The sequence below is a fragment of the Pyrgilauda ruficollis genome, unplaced genomic scaffold (assembly GCF_017590135.1).
Source record: "Pyrgilauda ruficollis isolate IOZ18807 unplaced genomic scaffold, ASM1759013v1 scaffold30, whole genome shotgun sequence".
Taxonomy (NCBI): domain Eukaryota; kingdom Metazoa; phylum Chordata; class Aves; order Passeriformes; family Passeridae; genus Pyrgilauda; species Pyrgilauda ruficollis.
In genome coordinates, this window is record NW_024524378.1 from 3883097 (window position 1) to 3905641 (window position 22545).

Below are 22545 nucleotides of genomic sequence, written 5' to 3' on the forward strand. Positions count from 1 at the left end.
TTATTTGAATTATCAGAAAAGAAGCTGCCCATCTCTCCTCAAGAATGCAAAAATTCTTAGCTAATATAGATGGTTTCTGTTCAACGTTTGTTCAGTAAAGGCTTAGGCTGCTCGATCCAAACCCTTAATTCTTTAATTTTAACTTATTTCATGTTGTTAGTGAGACCTGCTGTTTTGATTAAAAAGAGGTTTTTCTTCTTAGGTCAGTAGTGGAGAATGTTTAGATACTGCTTTCAACTTCTAGCTGAAGTTCACATTTCCAGAAGACTTCCCAGATGTTGCCTAACTACAGACACAGACTTTTATTTCTTAAACTTACTGGCAAAGGAGGCTGAAGCTTAGTCCTATGAGCCTTTTGGTACAGGTGGTTTTTGGAGAACTTCTTTTCCAACACAGACACTATTGCTGCTCTTTGAAATTAACTTTTACACATGTATATAAGCACAAAGCAATTTTACTTTCAGTTCTTAAATTTAAGAAACTGCTATATGCTATGACAAATAAGTGATCATGCCCTTTTTAAAAAGGATCTGATCTATTTCAAAAAGTTCTTGATCTTCCAAACTTCAGTGAAGAATAAAAGAAACGTATTTATCAAGGTTTTAAGATTTTACAATAAGATTGCTTTTTAAGGCTCATTTAAATGTCTTAAAGCCAAATTTAATAAAAACAGCTGTTTGTATGTTTATTTGTTAAAGAACATGGGTTAAAATTTAAATATGAGAAATAGCCATACTTAGCCTAGTATAAAAACCTGATTGTGTCACAGAGATCAAATGCACAATATTTAAGTAGGCGATTAAGATAAAATCTGTGGCAAGTTGGGGTTTCAGAATCAGCTTGAAATCCTATGTAAACATACTTCCTAAAAAGGGGACTGCTTTTATTCTGGGAATGCTTCTATCACTTATTTGCATAAGCTGTGATCAGACTTCCTGTATGGGAGATGAAAAATGTTATGTAATGTACAAGGACTTACTTGTTGAAGGCATACCAGTGAACAAAAGTATTTGCCTGTGTTATTTTTCCTTAGGAAAGCAAAGTACCTTAGGAGAGGCCCTCCTTTCCTTCCTTCCACATGATGGCTAAAATGCCTAGCCTTCCATTAGGAAGACTTGTGCTTTTTTAGACACATTAATATCCTAAATTGCCTTGTTGCAATGGATCACAGTGTTCAGTACCTTTCACAGGGGACCATTATTGGCCTAATCACTCCTGGTGAAAATGAGGAAGAGGTGAGAATGTGGTGCCCAGTTAATTACTTGTAGAGCCTGAGCTCATTTCCCACAGTTGAGGGCTAAGGTTGTGCTTGTGGTCTCCCAGTGTAATTTAAAGAGCAGCTGCTTTGGTGTGAGAATAGGTGAGCAGCTGGTGAATATCAGTTTCAGATGTCATTTTGCAATAAATGTAACTGTTATGCAGACCAGCAAGTGTTCACAAGTGCTTGCTTAGTGCACACATCCCAGTGCACTTTGTTTGTATGGTGTTAACACTCAGCTTGTCATTTCTTTGACTGTGTTTACACTCCATTCTGAAATGTTCTGCTTAAATTCTGGCTTGAATATTTGTTTGGTCTCATCAGTGTGGATGTGACTTAACCTTTTGCCCAGAGGGTAGGAAATCATACCATACCCAAATCTCACTGCTGGGCTACAACAGTGTTCTTTACATCTTAGCCTTTTCCACATGAAGCTGTCGCACACTGTTTTTAGGGATGTTACTTAAAACAATTGCATGTTGTAGGTTGGTCCTACAAAAGTACACATTTTTTAAAAAGCTTAATTAAAAAAATCATAGTAGCATTCTAGCTCCAAATAAAAGAAGTAAGAGAATGTACTATTTTAGCATTGGTTTTCCAATGGTGGATATTTTGAGTGGCTATTATGATTAAGGTGGTTGCAAGTAAAATTACTCTAAAGCTGTATGTATTCTCTCTTTTTCATTCTTCTAAAAAGAGTGTATGGTAGCATAGATAATACCTGGTATTGTACCAAGAGTCCTAGCTTTCATTCCTTGAATGAATGTTTTTTAAATAAATGGAGACAGAAATAAATGGGTTGAATATTGTATTTAACTGGTTTTGAGATTAACCTGTTTGCCAGACTTTTACAGATGGATTTAAGAGTTGTTTATTCTGATTTACAGAGCATGTAAGGATAATGAAAATACTTAGCAGATATGGCATACTTGGAGAGTGAGTTAACCATACAGGTGAAGCTGCAAAGTCATCTAGTGATATTGTTCCATACATTTACTTCTTGGTTATTACAGGGGACAGATTTTCTAATTGGCTTCAGATGTAAGAAAAGTTTTCTTTTTCTTTTTTAATTTTTTTTTTAATGGCCAGTGCCTGGAGACCAGTGGTGGGGAGGGGAGTCAGTACTGGGGTTCATCTCTGCTTTTTTGTTTATAAATAAGTGTATTCCAATGTCTTTGTAGCATCCTGTTATCTCTTTGGGTTGTACAACAGCAGTGCAGTATTGTGTACTTCTGATTTAATGTCTAAAACAAGGAGTCCGCATCTCCCAAGAATTGTGCAGTGAGAAGTGAGCAAGTGTCATTCTGGGCTTCTGCTGTGTTATGCAGAAGAGAATGGCTGCTTTGTTGTCTCCTGGATGTCACTCCAGTAGCAGTTTCTCTCACAGAAAACTGCTTTTCCAGGCTACTGTCTCCCCAGTTATGCCCAACCTCTTTGTAGATCTGTTTTCTGAAATAAACAAGCAGTGGAAAGAAGGAGATGGCTGTGCAACAGAGGATAATTATTTTTGTTTCTTTGTTTTTAAATTGCAGTAATTGTTTAATGTGTCTTGTCTTTCAGGGGCTGGGTAATGGTACAGATAAGATTCAATGGACCACAAATAAATGTCTGTGGGATTTTAAGCCCAAGCAGGAGGAGGGCAGGAAGGACTGCCTCTAACCAAGGCAAACCTTAATGTATGGTTTTCAATCAGGCCACTCATGCTGAGCCCTTCATCCGTGCTTTAGTGGTTTAGGCCCTTTCACACAAATTACAGATTTGACTTTGCCAAAATATCACCGATAGTCTTCTTTTCTAATCTGCTGTCCTCGGTGACAAAACTGGACTATATGTGCTTCACTGTAATGTAACTCACTGAGACAAGAATGTGGTAACTCTGAGGACCTAGTTCCTTGACTTGTGAACCACAACTTCTTTATGGCAGCTCTTGCAATGATGTCCTAGTACTTGCTGTGAGTGTCTTCCCACCCCATGAGCAGGTAATGCACCCACAATATTGAGAAGCTGTTGAAGCCTTACATATTTTGGATTTCAGGTGGCACAGCAGCTCTTTCAGCTCTTCTATGAGAAGTGCTCATCCAGTTTCCAGTTTCCTCTGGAGCCAGTAATTAGTAGCCACTTTTCCCTCTTTGCTCTTCCTCTCTGTTCCCTTCTGATCCTTGATCATTTCTTAGTCAATGTGGACAAGAAAAATGAGAGATCAGAGATGAAGGCAGTCCCAGAGAGAGAGGACCCCAGCATTCAACTATCCAATTTATCCAGCAGTCAACTATCCAGTTTATCCTGAAGCTGGTAATGTTTGGGACTAAGGTCTAAGGTAGTGACTGTTTCGACCAGAAGTGCAATAGTTGCCAATGAAATAATGGGGACTTGGAATGGTTCGTGCAGTTAGGGGTACTGAACATACAGAAAAGATGCAGATGGACTAAGGAGAAGTTAAACACCCAAAAAGAAGGAGAAAATGGTTTTTTGTTATAATGTTCCAAGCATTTGGCATTTGTGCCCTCCCAGGTGCAGAGCTTCATTGCTTATGAAAGAGACTGCATTGGCCCTCTGTGAAAGGCCTGATTTTGTTGAAGTCAATAGCAGTATTCCCACAGAACTCAATGGGAGCAGCACCAAGCCAGATACAACAGGAACAGTAAATTAAGCTAAATTCTAAAAAGCTCAACCTCTGTTAATAGAGCAAATAACCTGGGTTGTGTTAAAGTTGCCTCTTAACAGCTTCCATCTACATTTGGAAATGTCATCCCAGTGTCTGAGGTCTTACAGGGTTTTTTTGTGTTCTACAGCTGATAGAGCCCACTTTCAGGTAACATTGTTTTCTACACCAGTTGCTCCTTATTTGCAATACATATTTCATTTTTTCTCTCCAAAGGATCAGCAACACTCCAGCATTTTTTACTCTTGTCCCACCAAATTGTATTAGCATTTTCCAATTGTGTGCCAAATTGAAATAACAATTCTATAAATAAATTCTCTGAAAATACTGGTCTGTGAGGGTGTTTTTCTATATTTTGTCTTTCTAGGTTTTTTTGTGCTCCAGATTTTTTTCTAGTAATGCATGTTATGTTGCTTCAGTTATGCTGTATCCGTCATGTGTGTGAGACTTCCTGCCTGAGGAGTTACTGGTAAGTCCAGCCAAGTTTATGATAAATATAATTCAAAATCTCCACTGGTTTTGTTTTCATACCTGTGTTGCTGAAAAAGCTTTGAAAGTGAGTGCTTAGAAATCCCCCAGATAGTATTGCTCTTTGCATCTAAAGAAGTTTTCTTTCCAACATCATTTCCACATCTCTTCCTAATTACATTATGCCATTCTGCTGAAATCTGTTTCCATGGGAATGGTAGTAGCAGGGTAGTAACTGTACCATTATTAGCCCTTATTCTATTAATGTCCCACTCTTCATAAGTGGAACCATGGAGCAAGTTGAAAGATCCTTTAATGTCCCACATCAATATGGCATTTTGGGCAGTTCTTGGATGCAACTTCAAATATGTTTCTTCTCACCCTTACCAATATGTGCAAGACTGGATATACAATGAAACTGTCTGTCATCCTGGACTTAGGCAACATCCTTAGGACTTAGGCAACATATGCCACAGAGTTGTACACAGATGTTTGGAAAACCCTGGATCTTATGTGATCTAACAAGATAAGGAATTTGGAGTCTGTTGTGATGCTCCAAAACACATCTTCAGAGAAGATGCAGCCCAGAGGAGGAGGGATTCTTCCCATCTTGCAAAGTGACTTAGTGCATGTCTGTGTGCACGTGGTACACGGCTTGTTGTAAACAGCTGTATCCTTTGGGAAGCCTGAAGGGTCCAGAGAGGGGTGGATGTGTGCCCTATGCTGTCAGCTGTTTACATGAGGCTCTCAAACCTGCCTTTCTCACACCTGATCAATCATGTCCTGCCCCAGGACCAGCATTTTGCAGGTTTTATTATTTAAAGTAGTGTGAAAGGTAATATGCAACACTGTACAAAAACTATACAGCCTATGGTGGGATCCTGCTTCTCAACAACATATACCAAATTTGTCTCCCGTTTGTCTGTTGGGTCAGCTTCTTGCATATCTTGTGTTCCACAATTTCTTGGTTTTGTTTATTCTCTTCAGACAATCATGCTGTACATATTTGATTTATAAATGTAAGCTGAGCTTGTTAAAAATGCAGTAAGTTTAGTTTATGCTGTGCATGCTTGAGAGCCACTTGTATGTTTCTTTCTTTGTACAGTAGTAAGTCCTGAGTAGACTTCTCATCTCTTGGCACATAGGCCTCCTGCACACTAAGTACATCCTGCACACAGAATATTTTGAGCTGGAAGCAACCCACAAAGAATTCAACTCTTAAGTGAACAACCCATACAGGGATCAAACCCACAAGCTTGTCACCATTTGCAAAACTGTGTCTCATCAACAGAGCTGACGGCTCTTCAGTCAGTAAAAGCCCTCCTACAAATGTTGGTTCATTCGCACTGCTACAATAATTAAACTGTTTTCCAGGATAATGCTGCACAGCACTGTTTTAACTTGGTCTGGGTCCTAACTCAATTGCTTAAAGGTATTATAGGAGTCTGTCAGTCAAAGACAATTTCTGACCTCCAGGAAAAGGGCTGAAGTTCTGCTGGAGAGGATGGAAATTTGACCTGACCCCAACATAAAACGGATGGAAATTTGACCTGACCCCAGCACAAAAGCAGAGATTGTACAGTCAGGTGGCTGGGAAGGGGCTGTGGGAATGCTTTGCAATCAGGGCAGACAAAATGGAGTGAGCGCCCAGCATCTCTGCTGTGAGCCCAATCCTGGTGACCCTTTGCTTGTCATACATTTTAAGTAAAAATATTACAAATTACAGAATTCTTCCAAATTAAGTGCTGTGGTCTAAATGAACAGCACAACAAACATTGTGCTAATAGATAATAATTCTGTTAGGGTATGCACACAGGTGAAACTAGACAGGTATGTCTTTTACATTTGAAAACTGCTCATTTTTCTTCCAAAGGGATGTGCTCATTATAGAATTAAGGATGTCTCAAGTTTACAGTCCCCTCATCTTAAATCCACCTGGGCTGGGTGGGTATGTTCTGTTTGTGTCTGCAGAGGGCCAATAACATGGTGCACATTCTATTTCTGCAAGGGGATAGTGTTCAACTAAAATAAATAAAGGGGTTGAAATAGATATGAGATCTGTAGTAGGTGAAAGGCAAGTGCTTTAACGTGCTTCCCATAATATTCTGGAATCTTACTACCTGAATCTGTTGGAAATATTTGTATCAGTAGCAAAGATTTTAGTTTATTTTAGCAAAACTAGAGGATTTCTTATATGCAACATTTTCTACTGGAACTGAAGTGAACTAACCCAGATCTCTCTTTGCTATTCTGATAAGATACCAATCTTCTCTTACAAAAATAGTTTTATGGAGGTGTAACAATGGCTTTTGGAACTTGAATTGCACTCCATCCTGATAGATTTGGACTAAGAACACTACACAAGGCAGAAAAGCTTTTAGCGTTGACACTGGGATCTCTAAAGGTCTCAGAGCAGAGGGGAGCAGAGGCCAGTAGAGGGCTCTGTCTTTTCATTAATCCCCTGAAGAGACAAAAGTATCTTGGTGGCTATGAACTTACATGCCTGCTTCATTTTTACAAAGAAAAGTCACCTTTTCTTTTTTTCCTCGCTTGTGACATGTCTTCAGTTAAGCAGGCACAATTGATACAATTAGATCTTCCTTCAAGGTAGCAAAGGACAGATTTCTTTTTTGACCTTTCTGAAACATGAGAGCAATTGTACCCATCCTTGTCTGGAAATGTTACATCTTGAAGCAACTCCATCACACATTTCCACTGTGCTTGCAAGAACACTGACCAAGCTAATATTTTATCATCAGCTTCTTGCTACTGAAGTTGTTTGGAGTTTATTTTTCTTATCTCTTGTCACTGGCATTTCTTGTCCTTTGTGCTCACTTCTCACATGCAGAGAAAAAAAGGAAGTAATTTTCTCTTTTCACAGGAAGCTAGCTGTGCTTTCATCCACAATTGCCTTCCAGTACTGTATTAAAAATGTGATATTACTTCTTTCTTTGCATTGCCTTTAATTTGTAGCACATGGACTTCTAGTGACTGTCACCTCCAGGCCTGTGGGACAGAGAAAAAACGAAAGGCCCATGTGGCCCTTGCTCCAGCTGCCCAGCTGAAGCAGGGGTGCATTGCTCTCCACAGACTCTCATTTAGTCAAACCTGAGGCAAGATGAGAGAGAGAGGAGTAGTTCTGAAGAACATTCATTTGCTGTGTCCTGAACTTCATTCTCCTGCAGGGATGGTTGCTCCCCTAGTGAAAACCAATGTAAATGTGTCCTTGTCTGCCAGAGGGATGGTACAGATACCAGAAAGTCTAGCAACAACAGCAAAAAGAAGAGCTGGGGAAAGCTAGGCATCCTAATTTTAAACAGAGACCTAATTTGGGAGTTGTCATTTATGTGTGCAAGTAATTCCTTCTGTTAATTATGTATAGCTGCATATTTAAGTACAATACTTAAAATGTGAAAATGAAGTTCCTTAGCTACTTTGGGAGATGAAATAGAATTAAGAAAAGAAAGCTACTGTTAATAAGAAAAGAAAAAAGAAAATAAAAGAAAGCATTGTCTGTTTGTTTGAGCAGCTGTCTACACTATAAATTGAAATGCTTTGAATCACTGAGTCTTTCTTGGTCTGTGTTCATCACAGGCACTCTCTGCAGTGCAGTCTCTCTGCATCAGGACTTGGCTGAGCTTTGCTGTGTGTCTGTGGGAGTGGTGGTCCATTGTCCAGCATATTCACTGGGCTCATCAGAGGCAAGGCCATCTGCAATCTTGCTGAGGGTGCACTCAAGCCCACTGTGCCACTGATGCAGGTATTAAACAGCACTAGTCTCAGTGTGGGTCCCCACAGGGCATCACTCATCGCTGAGCTCCATCTGACCTCTGCCCTCTGGGTGGGACCATCCAGCCAATTCCTCATCCACTGAACATCAACTCTATACTTCTCCAACTTAAAGAGAGGGATGATGTGGGAGCCGTGTCAAAGATCACTCAAACCAAATATTTAGTTTGAAAATTTCATATCAAAATGAGATAAAAAAATCATGATGATGACATATTGACAGCCAATAAGAAAATATCCATCCATGGTATTTAATAAAACTTACTTTTAAGCCAAAGCAGAAAAAATGCATAGATCAATTATGTAGGTTTTGGTTTGATTTGTGGTTCTTTGTTCTTTTGTTTGTAGGTGCTTCTTACTTGAACTAACATCCGTTAAAACCAAAATTTAATAAAAATACAAAGTTCACTCTTTTGTGCTTCAATATTTCAGTTTTATATTGTAAATGCCTAAAAGAAAAAGCACAGAGAGTTGCTTGAAATGGTGATGAACAATTAATACTTCAAATATGTTTTCTGTGTTGGAGAACCCACTCATCTGTATTTGTCTGCTATGCCCTAGTTTGTGGATGACACTACTAAAAAATGGGACAAATAATGTTAAAAAAAAAGATTTTCAGGATCAACACTGCAGGCTTTTCAACATCTCTAGAGATATTTTTCTCTTAATGGAAGAACATTGTATTTTGCCATACTGAATATTAAAATTCTTGACAGTAACAGACTGTTCCTGTGTCCTCCCTTTTTAAGCCATCAGGGGATTTGGGGGTTTCTTTACATTTTCAAAGGCATAGATCTGAACGATATTACAAATATCATATTCTGAGCCTTTTGTTAACACTCCTACCTTTGCAAGAGTGCAATAAAAATGGCAATAAAAAGAGGCTTCCTCAAATCAGTATGATCACATGATTCTTGTTTTAAGTGGTTCATTGTAGTAATCCTTTATGGGACCCTTAGTTACAGAGTGGACAGAACATCTGAGGTTCTTCAGATGATGAATTACATCAATTTCCTGCTGCTTCAGTACAGCCATTTCTCCCTAAAAATTTTGAGCATTAGCAAAAGGGCATAACTGTATTACTTTAGGTAGAAATTCAGATCATCTTCTGTAAGGGCATGAGGTGGACTCATGCTCTGTTTCTTCCTTGTAACCCTAAGTGGAAACCCTTGATTTTTATGCAGGAGACAGTAGTTTTGTCTCAGGAATTTTTCATGTCTGGAAGACTCTCCAAAGCATTTTATGATGGGGTTTGACTTAAATCTAACCTGCATTATTCAGCTGATTGCTACAGTGGAAGGGTTTTTGAGTCCTTAATCAGAACTGCAAATACTTGAGTGCTTTGAATTCCTCCCATGGTGAATTCCCACAGAACTTCCTCATAAGAAAACTCAGGATGGGAATTTAAAGTAAAATTAAATCACAAAGTTCTAATTTTTGTCTGAGATGTATGACTGTTTTTGGCACGAGTAACTTTTGAATTTCTCTTGTTTGGATGTTAAAATAGGTATATTTATGAGCAGCTTTTATCAATAAAGCTGTTAGACATCTGAAACTTCTGAGACAATTCTGCTTCTCTATTTTCTTTCAGAGCCCTTGGTTGGCTTCAAATACTTTGTGCATAAAAAGGAAAAGGAACGAGTCTGCAAAACAATTTCTATGATGGTGAAGCAGATTTGAAGACAAAATCTGTTTTCAATTTCTCTTTTGTTGTAAGGCATTAAATGATTTATATCTGATCTAAAAATAAAAACTTTTCTAAATTGCCACTTCCTTTCTTTCCTTCTCAGTTCCTGGTACATGACTGCATCCTAGTAAGCAGAAACTTGATTTTGGGAGATTAACTGGGAAAGGACTGGGCTAATGTTAGGTGAATTTGAGCAGTTCAAGGAACTTTCAGTTCCTCTGTGCTACAGAGAGTAGAAGCAGAGACAGGAGTGCATTTATCTAGAGGTACAGAGTGTCCTCCACTTTGCACTGAAAGGGCTAAATTGTAGGGAATGAATGACTTTTCCTCTTTGGGCTATATGTCTGGAGTCTGGGACAGACTTGGCTTGTGAGCTCACAGAGCAATTTGTTCTCCTCTGTCTCCATTTTGATTTAGAAAATATTGAATTAAATTTAGAAAATTTCTTTTAGAATGCAGAATAATGGCAACTTTAAACATTAACATAAGTTTATATCTATGTCGATCTTATTGAGCTCATGGTCTTGGCCTAGCAATGAAGTTAAGGTTTATCTACATTTTTTCTGTTGCAATTTAGCACTCTTTTTGAGAGTGCTAAGGTATCACACAGTCACTTTATAAGTGCTAAGGAGAAGTGTCAAAAAATTGATGTTCCAATGTCTTTCTTTTTTTCTTGTGAGGTGGAAGAATGAACCTTTTTATAGAAAAATAAGCTTGTGGTGAACACCATAAGATGAGCCAGGATCATTGTCTCATTGAAAAAAAAAGGAAAAACACATGCAAGGTGTATCATGGCCAGTAGATAGAGAGAAATTATGACTATTAAAAATTATGACTGTCCTTGTTATTATTATTACTGTTACTTGGGCTTATAGCAGGGAGATGGGAAAGCTAAGAGGCAATTTTATAGCAGCTTGAGGCATAGCTACAGAGATATCAGGGTTGCTACACCCTTCTTGGCAATTGCAGATGGCGTAACAAAAGGCTTTTGCGAAAACTTCTTCTCTGTGAGAGGAGGATGTGGTTGTGGAATTTCCAGGCTTGGAAGTTTTCAGCATCAGGCTGGATAAAACTATAAACAACCAGATCTAGGCCTGGTGACAATTGTGCTTGAGCAACCTTTGGATGGCTGGACTACTGACCTTTAGAAATCTCTTCCTCTCAGCATTTCTTGAGTATGTGAGATTAGGATAATTTTGTTCTGAGTAGCTGTAGGGAAAGACCTCTGGCAGGACTTTTGGGACCCCTAGTATTGCAGAAGGTTTCACATGGTTAGCACATGGGTTTCACTACCCCTTTAAGCTCCTCAAGTTGTGAGCACTCAGCATTTCTGCAAATCCTGGTCAGATCATCAGAGGATGGCTGTGGATGTTGGTAGCTCTCATTTAATTCAAGGCAAAAAGAGTTCTGAATCAAAACTGTATTCCAGGATGCTTTAGTGATTGTTTACTGGATTATTATTTGCCATGTTTGCTGACATTCTTTTTATCACAATTTTCTCATCAGTTATTTAAGCTATTCATAAAAACTAGGATCAGTGTACGTGGACTTCAGCCTCTTTCAGAGACAAACCCTCTAGTGAGACTCTCTGCAGCACTGAGTTACTTCCATAAACAATAGCTAAGCCAACTCAAAGAGGGCAAACAAACCAGTGAGAAAGGAGAACAGGCAAAACTGGGACTACTTCCAAATTCACCGGTTTCTTCATGGAAAAGAATGACATTTAGTAGACCTTTTTGTGTTGTGTAGAAAACATGTCCTGGTCAGGCAGCATCTCCAGCTGCTCAGGCACAGGCTTAAGAAGGAAAACATCCCTGCAGCTGAGAGGCTGCAAGGCTGACATTCATGGGAATATTTGCTCCGTTTTTTCTTACTCCATTTCTATAAGGCAGACATAACAGAGAAAACCTTCAGGAAAATGTCCTCAGACATATCTCCAAATGCTTCAGGTCAGCTCCTAGCCACAAAGAGGAAAAGTTGGTTTCAGATCCCCCCTTTTATTTTCACTTGTTACTTCTCCTCCCCTCCATTCCTCACTCTACCCTTGGTATCAGGCACTGCTCTGCCATGGACTCCACTGTTATTGCCACAGCAGAACAAACCCATCTGCTGCTACTTCCCCCTCTGGCTTCTTGCTGCCTCAAGCACTCTCCTGACCCTGTGCAGAGCTGTTTAATCTCTCTAAGGCAACACAACTCACCTGGCAAAAAAATAGGGAAACATTTCGGATCTGAGCTAGGTGATCACCCAGAAGGAGGTAACAGCTGAATTGCACTTGCTTGACACAAAACTGCCTGCACGACACAGATCCACTGTCACTTTGTGCTCATAGCTCCTGAAAGCAATTGTACAATCATATTATTTTTCTATTTCTAATGACGTGAAGAAGCAACGTATATTATGGCACCAATGTTGTGTCAGTCTTGGAAAATATTTCACCTTCATATTGCCTGACAGCAGAGTCCAATATACTAAAATTAGGAAAGGACCACAGATCATTTTTATAGCTTCATAACTGGTCTCATAGAAAGACTTATGGAAGATGTTTGTGTGAGGAGGCTTCTGCAACCTGCACACAGGGGTGCTTTGGAAAAATCCCAGGCTGGCTGTCTGCTCCTTGAACAAGTTTTTCTGTTCCAAATTTTCTGATCTGGCAATATGGGTGTCAGAAGGATCAAAGAAAGAAGCTTGGACTGTCCCTCCTCTCTCGGCTTCAATTGTAACTCTGGTATGACCCTGGGTACTGACCAAAATTCTGATATTCATAGAGAAATCAAAACGAATGTGGTGAGTTGCAATTATAGAAATTCAAATTTGTGATTTTGAGCAAGTTTGTTACCCAATACAACCAGTATTCACAGAATTCACAGAACGGCTAGTTGGAAGAGACCTTAAAGATCATCAAGTCCAACCCATGCCCTAACACCTCAACTAAATCACAGCACATCCAGTCTTTTTTTTAAGTACATCCAGGAGTGGTGACTCCACCACCTCCCCAGTCAGACCATTCCAGAACTTTATCACTCTTTCTGTAAAAAACTTTTTTCCCCATAATAGTTTCCTGTTCACCTCTCCCAGCTCTTCAACATTGAGGATGCCGGGTTTTGTCAGAATATTTTCTACATTTTACTATTGCTGTGACAGCCAATTTTGAGCGCTAGTTTTAAATCCATCCATATACCGAGTGTGCAGAGTACAATCCTGACCAACTCCTTGTACCCAGGTCTGTCTAAATATGAACTTTGCCACGGGACAGTAGCCAGGAATCCCCCAAAATGTCACTTTTTAGTTAAGAGATCATTAAACCAGAGTATTTCTGATATCCCAGATTTGCTAATTTCTGCCTAAGCTGTACAAACGTCCACTGTGCTTTCTCAGTCTCATTTCCCACCACACAGTGATAAAAATCCAGCCTCTTCTCCTCTCCCTTCACATCAGTTAGTGATTTCTTTCACCAAGGATGACAGCTGCCTCTCCTGTTGGAATGGCAATGCAAATGTGGTCCACTCTGGTCTGACTGATCCATGGCTGACTGGTCTCTTCTGGGTTCTCAGGTTATCATTCCAACTGTTCAGATACGTGTCCACACCGGGATTTAAGCAAGAAATGAAAGCTGTGGGGAATAACAGATGAAACAACACACCTTATTTTGGAAATATTGAGTCTAGTGCTGATAAAACAAACAAACAAACAAAAAACAAAAACAAAACAAACAAACAAACAAAAAACCCAAAAAAAAAAACAAAAAAAAAAGGTGACAATGGACAATTAATGGACAATACAGAAGTTTAAGAAATTAAGAAATGGTCTGTAAAGCAACAAAAGCCATTCTACAAATCACTGTAATAAAGAAAATAAAATTTAGAAGATGCACTGATTAATAGATTGAAAGCTTAATTTTTAATTCTGTACTTGCATTATTAAAACCACCAATATATTATCTTTTTTGAGATAGTGTAACAATTATCTTTTAAGATATGGTCCCATGCATTGTCTGGAGACATAGAATGCTTTCAGATTAATAAGAGAAATTTGATTTAATAAATTATAGACAACCTGCCCCTTTCTCTCCCCAAGAAATTTAAGAGTCAGAGCTAGAAGACAGCATAGAAATTAAAATACCATTTTTCACATTTAAAATAAATAAGCAGAGATTACACAAATGCATCATTTATCTATCTAAAGTAATAATACTGCCTTCCAGAAACAACATAAAATAAGCAGACAGCTGTTGCCAATGTATTTGTTTGGAGTCCTACTCAATCACAGTATTTTTATTCATCAGGTTTTACTTTGCCTTCTGTCTGTGGGTTGTTGGAGATTTCCTTATAAAGAAGAGTTGGTTGTTGAAAAGATTTAACTGTGTCCCTGGAAAACATTGACTGGAGTTTCCTTGTGCAAAAAGGCCACTGCACACCTGGATGGACCCTCTATTAAACGCTTCAGCACAGACACTGAAAACATCCTCGGGGCTGCTCCTTTTTTTCTGCTCATGGCTTTGGCAGAGGGCTAAGCCGAGGAGCAGATCTGCTGCACCAGGGCACGGAGCTGTCCCAGTGGCTGTCCCTTCAGCCCCACACGTGCCTGGGGCAGGATGAAGTGCTGGAGACCCCCATCCTCAGTGCAAACCCTCCACCTCACCATTCCCCTGGCACACAGCTGCCAGCCTCAGGTCTGGAATGAATGACTGTAGTGAAAGGATGAACACCATTGAAACTGATAATAATTTCTGATAATCATTCCTAATTTCCTTTTTATTATTATTATTATTTCTAATTCAAGTTATTTAATAAGAAGTATAAACCTCCTCAATTCAGTTTATGTTGCTGCATGACTGGTGAGCTACCAAAGTCTGCCACAGAGTGGAAGCAGAGTATCACTGTAAATCCATGCTGGTGTAAGCAGCAGCTCCAGCTTTCTGAAGGAGTAGAAGCTGTGTTAGTAACAGACAAAACTTCCAACCTTTTCCTGCACCAACTTTTTTGCAGTGTTTCCCTCTCGTTAGTATTTGTTATGAATTATGAAAAACTACCTGGAAACAGGATGCTTACAGGTTCGTTCCTCTTTTGGACTGTAATGTATGGTTTGGCTGCAGAAAAACTTCCTTAGCCTTGCACTGGAATGTCAGGATTGTAGCTTAAAATGAAAACAGTTATTTTAGAAGGTACTGATTAACTGTTAAACAGGTTTCCTTTCTGAAATGGCTGACGAGGAACACAGAAGTTTAATGCCAGTGGAATGGAAGCACAATTAATGTCACCCAAACAGGGTGAAATTTGTGACTGCATTATTGGATGGTATTTTCCATAGTCAGACCTTTGGGTGAGTGCTTGCTAGAATAGTCATCTACAGATGTGAACATGACCTAGACCAAGCTATCTCCATGAAGATAATAAATCTCTGAGGTGGTAGATGAGCCTGAAAGTTCCCTTATTTTGGGTGATGAGTAAAAGGGTTTTAACTCTATCGGGTCCTAGGTATGTGAGAGCTTGTTGCTTTTCCTAATATTTGTGTGTGCATGTTTCAGAGACATTGAAAACCATCAGGGATGTCAACAGCATGGAAGGTTACAAAGTGAGTTCATGGAGCTAATTTGCCTTTTCCAAAGAAGAGGAGACTAATACATACATGGTAAGAGGGAGGAATAAAAAAACCATCAGGGATATCAACAGCATGGAAGGTTACAAAGGGAGTTCATGGAGCTAATCTGCCTTTTCCAAAGAAGAGGAGACTAAAAATACATACATGGTAAGAGGGAGGAATAAAAAATATAAAAACTGTGTAAGTTATTTCAAGTGATATCTGCTAGGAGGAGGCTGAATTTGGAAATTAGGTCCTACTAATGCCACCAGATTTACTGACGTCATCACAATAATGTTATTTTTCTTTTAGAATTGCATGTGTATTGACAAGGAAAACTAATAATAGCCCTTTGCATCTTTAGGAACCTTTGTGTCCTCTCAGATAAATGCATCAAAATCAGTACTGCAGCGCAAAGAAAATCTCATGCGTAAAAGTGTCCCCACTGAAGTGAGTGGAAAGGATTGGTTTTGCACAGATGTTAACATGGCAGGACATGTCCTCTGATTCAGACAGGCTGCTGAGGGGGTGCTAATAAGCATCAAAAGCATGCTCTGAAACTTCTGTTTCATAATATGCTGTCTGGTGAAGGCTAATGAGAAAATCCCAAATGTTGATCTGGGTAAGGTACTAATTCCTTTGTTTCTTCTTCCTGTCTGATACCAAATTGTGAGTGCTTTGAGAGTCCAAGAAGAAAGATACTCATCCTAACAGAAAGGTAGGAGTTAGAACGCAGCACCTGCAATAGTGAGACACAGATGGACTGTACTCCAGCCCTTGAGTCTCCCATCTGTACCACCCAGGGGCTTGGTTTGAGCTGCACTCTTTGCCCAGGCAGGATACAGGATACAGGACAGGGTCTGGCGGCAGATCTGAGCAGTCAGAGGTTCTTCATTTCACATGCAAGAATTAGGGTCTGTTCCTGCAATGCCCAGAGGATCTGGAGAGTGAATTGCCACTGTAGCATTCAGTGAAAACCATCCTAGTTGCAGGCATATTAGGTTAACCTTTTTTAGTTCCCTTCAGCTCCTCTACTACTTTCATTGATTGCTGCCTGCCCAAACTATAATGCAGAACTTAGCAAGAATTCAAAAAAGGATTACAAAATCCCAAAAATCTTCAGAAATAGAAACTTAGGTTTCATTTTTTTTTCAGAAAACAGTGAATATCGTTTTAATGGAATAAATTATTTAATGGAATAATTCAGTCATAGCATGGCAAAGTTTTTATTTTATGGGGTGTTTTTTGCATGGTGGTGGTCTTTGTTTAAAAAGGAGAGCTTTTATTCAATGGTATTAAATTCTTTAACTTCACTACTTTAGTCAATTTTTTTTTTCTTAATGCAGGCAAGCTGTTAGAAGAACATTGGTGCAAAAATAAAATATAAAATCAACTTTTTTTACAGTATTGGAAGACCTGTGCACTTCCTAAAGTAAAATTACTACAAAGGCAAGAGTTTTAAATAACTCTGATTCCAAAATATAGCATATATCTGTGTTCATTAAGTATTTTGTGAAAGTGTTAAATACAGGTGACAGTATTTGTTTTGAATCTTCTCAGCTTCATTATGGTTCTAATTCAAAGTAGAGAAAATTTTCATTCCTGTGTGTCAGTTACTGAGTTTTTGTTACTCTTACACCCATTTTTAGCAGAGCAAGTGACAAAACATCCAGATGTCAAAAGGATTTGTTCATAGTCAGGGGTGACAAGGGTGCCTTGAAACAGAAATGCCATACTGTAAGGCATGCCAGACCGTGGGATCTCTGTTGGAAAACATCCTTGACATCTAATCTACCTGCCATAAATTGCCTCTCTTCGAGTTAGACACACCAGAAAGGTGACTTCACCATTGTTAGAAGGCAAGAGAATGGCTCTGAGGCTGGAAAAAAAGAATGATATTTTATCTGTATTTCTTTGCTGCGTAGAAATATTACTAATTAGTGTGTTTGTTTCACCATTGCCTGTCACCTTTGCCCAGGGGCTGCATTAATGAAGAGATTTCAAACAGACACATTTGTATGTATGCTTGGTTATGATTCTGTTTCACAGATAGCATTTCAGCTGGTAATGTTCATTTCTCTGCCACTTGGAGTGACCAATGCAGAAGAGCCCTGGGAGAACAAAATGGACATATCCAATTACATATTTTCATTTCTCAGAAAAAACAGTAGAAAATTGTCTCTGTAATTTTCATTGCTGCTACAAATTTTCAGGGGAAACTAACACTGTTTATTTTTGAGACCTTCTCTGTCACTTTTTGGTTGGTCATGAGGATTTTGATATCAGCTCCAAGTTCACAGGTGACAAGGCTTTTACTGAAGGAGCCCAAGAACAGTGTAACTTCTTGTTCCCTAAAATTCAGCTCCACAGGTATTTTTCTATTCTGTCCTTACTTTTATAAACATTTAAAGTTTTTAAGTAATGTCATTTTTTATTTGCTTATCTTTCTGTATTTTGGGGTATTTTCAATAGAGGAAAAACTATATGAGTTTTGGGCTCTTTTTGTGCAACATTCAGCATTGGAGAAAAGTGGCCTTTTTTACTCTTGAAGGAAAGTAGCTTATGAACTGAAAAGTAATTTGTGGTATTCGAGGAAGACATCAGACATTTGAGGTAACACACAGCAGAGAAATCTCTCTAATAAGGATAACTAGTAAGCAGTGCAAAAGATCCAATTGATTAATTCAGTAAAGAACAGGCCAAAAAAAATGCTGCTGCTTTTTGTACCTGCCCTCAGCATGAGGAGCTGCAGGAAGAGCTGTGCCCTGGATGCTCATCCCAGCCAGTGCAGCAGGACTGCGCCAAAGCATGAGGAAGGAGCAAGTTTCTCTCTGCTGACTTCTAAGGGTGTGGGACTTTTTTCCAATTGTGTAGATTTTCTAAGAATACAGGGTGGAAGTGCTCTTCCTCCCATCTCCTGCATAGAGCTGAGTCTGCTCTTCAGGGATTTTCTTCTGGTGACCTGTAGGTGAATAGATGCTGCTTCGGGACCAGAGGAAGTTCTGCTCCCTCCATCTCCTGCCTCAGTGCCTAGAAGTATATTCCAGCTTTTCCAGGGAGACCACTGATGTATAAATTATAACAGGCAGGACTGAACACCGGTGAGGACAGACGCAAGGGGGGATATCTAATGCCACATGTTGGAACATGCAGCTTAGGAGGAAATACCACCCCTTCTCCTTTGTCTCAGGCTGATGAGGGCTAGCAGAATAACCTATGGCAAGCTTCATTCCCCAGATATAAAGCATCAGTTCAGTGACTTTCAAATGAATGCCAAAAGTGAAAGAAAACCTACCAAAACTGCTCCCTGAAAAACACCCATCTAGCCTTTTCCAGATCAGGTGCAATTAGAGTGCCTGGTCCAAAATTAATCCAGACATTCTGTTAAACTCACGTCAAGTCACTTATAAATTGAACTAAAGACAATATGCATTACTCAGAACTTTATTATTAGTAATAATATTGACATGTTTTATTGTTATTTTTCTCCCTGAGGCAGCAACAAAATTTGGGAAGTATTTTAAACATAAATTTGAAATCCTGCTCTTTAAACAATCACCAGTATTGTCATTTGCCTGGAAGCATTTATGCAAAAAAAAAGTTTCCATGGGAACAGTAGGTGATTTTGTCATGCCTGTAAACTCTCTCATCCCAGGGGTGGGAGACTGAACCAGTCTTCAGCTCTGTCAATTATACTGGCGGTTTCTAGTCCAGAGGGGAACACATTCAATGGAGGAAAATGTTGATTCACATATATTAGTAATGTAAGGTCTACCTTGAAGTATGATTCCCTGAAAAGCACCACTCTGCTCTACCAAAAATGGTCAAAGACCCACATTAGGATCCAGATTAGGAAGTAATTTGAAATGTATATATAGAAGAAAAAAATGAAAAAAAAAAATTCTAGAATAAAACTGGCTTGTGTTTTCAACCTGAGCCACTCCAATTAGTTTTCATCTTGATTAACTGCTGGTTAATTACTCCCAGTTAACATCGAGAAAGTACAATTGTATCCCCCCATTATTTCTGTTTTATTTAGGTCTTGTCATTTAAAACAAGTTTCTGTTTAAGTCCAGAGTACTTTGAACACTTATTTTAGGAATGATAAGTGGAATAAAGGCTGATGCTCTTGCTGGTTAGCAATCAAGTGAGAAACCAGAAAGCAGAAAAAACTTACTTGGAAGATAACTGCTTCAGTATCAGCTCCATGTCTGGTAAAAGAGACATAGTATTTTTTGTTTTAATAAAAATGAGGAGATTAAATGTGTTATTAACCCTCAGCCACTGATATTTTCTATAGAAATCTTGAAAGAAAACAAGGTAAAAATGAGTAACCATAGAATTTCATCATTAATTTGGCAATATCTTGACATGCAGTTTATTTTAAATTACTCTGATAAGGAAAATGCTTCAGATGGATGAAGAAATTCTTGTGTCTTTTTAAACCAGTATGTTAAAACAAAAGAGGTTCTTGGAAAAAAAAAATCTGTAAAAAACCCCATGTCACTAAATAACATAACAAAAGAATTTCCTTCAATTGCAAATCCAAAATGAGCACTTGGAAATTACATTCTTTTTCAATCTCAGTAGCTCTTGCAAACCACGTTCTGTGCTCTCTGGCTAATATTGGAAAGTCCAAGTTGCTTATTATTTTCTTTCCTATGAAAGGATACTAAATACGTATCCCCTGAGCTGAAAGGAGCTAATCATACTATGCTTAGTCAGTCCTGAATGAAAGAACAGCTCAGAAGTGTGGAAGATGTATATCTCAAAACAGTGGGTGGAAAAAAGAGAGCTTTCAAGTGGATCACAGTATATTTTCTGTTCTTCCTACGTCATTAGTTGTTTATTAGGTCAATAATTTTGGTCACTTAAATACTACAACACATGTCTTTTGCCTTTGCACAGACTTTTCTATGGAACTCATATTATTTTGTACTCAATTATTCCCAGACATCTTGCAGTAAAGTGCCCTGGCAGGAAATATGTATTAAGAGGCGCTAGAAAAATAATTACTGAGGCCCAGACACAAAAAGCTTCACAGAACACAGAGACCTCAGGTAGAGTGGTTTAATTACAAAAGATGACACAAATAATGTAGACCAAAGCAGGTCAATTTTAGCTGAAGAAAATGCAGAACAATTTACAACTCAGCTCAGTCAGGTCTAGTTGAGACTTCAGAAAAAGTCAGATCTGAGGGAAATCTTGACTCACAGATGGTCCAAAGAATTGCTTGGACATGAAAGTTGAGTGTAGGTTAATTGTGTTTCTCCTGCCTTATCTTCAGCTGTATGGCAAACCTGCTTCATCAGTCTGCCCTCCTTCCCTGGTGACATTATTCAGCCTGTTAGAGGATCAGTGTGCTCAGGGGCATGGGTGACGGGGTCTCTGTGGTCAAGATGACCCCGAGATGGTTAAAAAGTCTCTTTTTCTCAGCTCAGCACTTGAAGAAGGAGTTCCTTGGCTCTGGTTTTCAGGGTTGTTTATTTTCTCTTGTCTAATACATTCTTTTCCTGACCCGCTGAGGTCTGTCTAGCAGGTCAATTTGCAGCACACCGTCCGCCCTTGGGCTGGTGGTAACATTTTATACTAAGAACTACACGTACTTTATTTACAATAATTTTCCAACACCTATCACCTGTGTTAGACAGTCTGTCTCTACTCTGAACCAATCTAAAAGAGCCACCATCACCCAAAAGATGGAGGCTAGGAAGGAGAAAGAAGAAGGAAGGTCACACCCAAAATCCTCCATCTTGCCACCTGAACCCCCATTCTAAAAACCTTAAAATCCTATCTTTTCACCCTGTGACAACTAACTACTATTCTACTTACTTGTGACTTGTAATTCTTCATACAAAGCTGGTAATTTGCTCTATGTGTTAAAATTGAAAACGCAAGTGTCCTTGGCTTCCTGCCAGGATCTCTGAGTCGCCTGCCAGGGGCTCGAGGCCTCCAGGACAGCCAGAGGGATGTCCTAAGTTCCGACACATGGGCACCTACTAGGGAACAAGGCTTTTTTGAAAAACATCCCAGGTTCTGTCAGAGATTAAGAACTAGCAGCAACAAGGCCTGTACTTACGTATGCATATGTGCACATATATGTATATACATGTGTATATATATAAACAAGGCCTGTACTTATGTATGCATATGTGCACATATATGCATATACATGTGTGTATATATATATATATATATATATAATACACATGCACACACACAGATGCACATATGTAATCCTAAACTTGAAGATATTAGGAGCTTAAATTTGAAAAATGAAGAACAAAAAGGTGACTGTATCCAAGGCAAGCTCACCCAGCTGGTGTCTCTACTACCACTTTTTACCTCTCATCATGTTACTTTGGCCATGGCACAGGATGGCCTCTACTGACCCCTGGTCACCTGGCATATTTCTGGCATGTCAGGATTCCCTCCTGTGGCTTCACAACACCCACATTCTGGGCATGGCTGGAGTTATTTTGCATCCTCCACCTCATGTATATCTGAGATGTTGCAGCACTAAGCTAAAAGCTTCTCTGAATCTTGCTGAAGTCAACCCACCATGATATTCCACAAGGGTTGTGGAGGCTGGGAGAATTCCTATGGACACAATGTTTCCTGGAAGAAGTACCATAATTCTCATCTTTTGGAAACTGGAAAATAAAATAGTGCTCTCTCTTATTTTTTCAAAGAGCAGATTTTGAAGCTCTCAAATCAGAAAGAAGCAAAACTAAAGTCTAGAAATTGCCTTCCTTTTCTTGATCTTATTTTGCATTGAGTAAGTACGTATAATTTGGATGCATAATCTACAAGTTTCCTTGGAGTGCTGATTTGTTCTATTTTCAACAAAAGCTTCAAACAGAGAAAGTCATGAGCAGTAGCAAGTAAATATCAATGCAATGCACTTTGGCTCCTTTTATGATCAAAGAATAAAGTGAAGACAAAACTTTCTCCAAGAGCAATAATCATGATTATACCCTTCAAACAGGAATTTTGCTAGAACTGGTCTCTCCTCTGAGGTAAGGCTGAGAGCTGGGGTTGTTCAGGCTGGAGAAGAGAAGACTTTGTTGCAGTCTGCTGTAATAACTAACAATCCTGGCT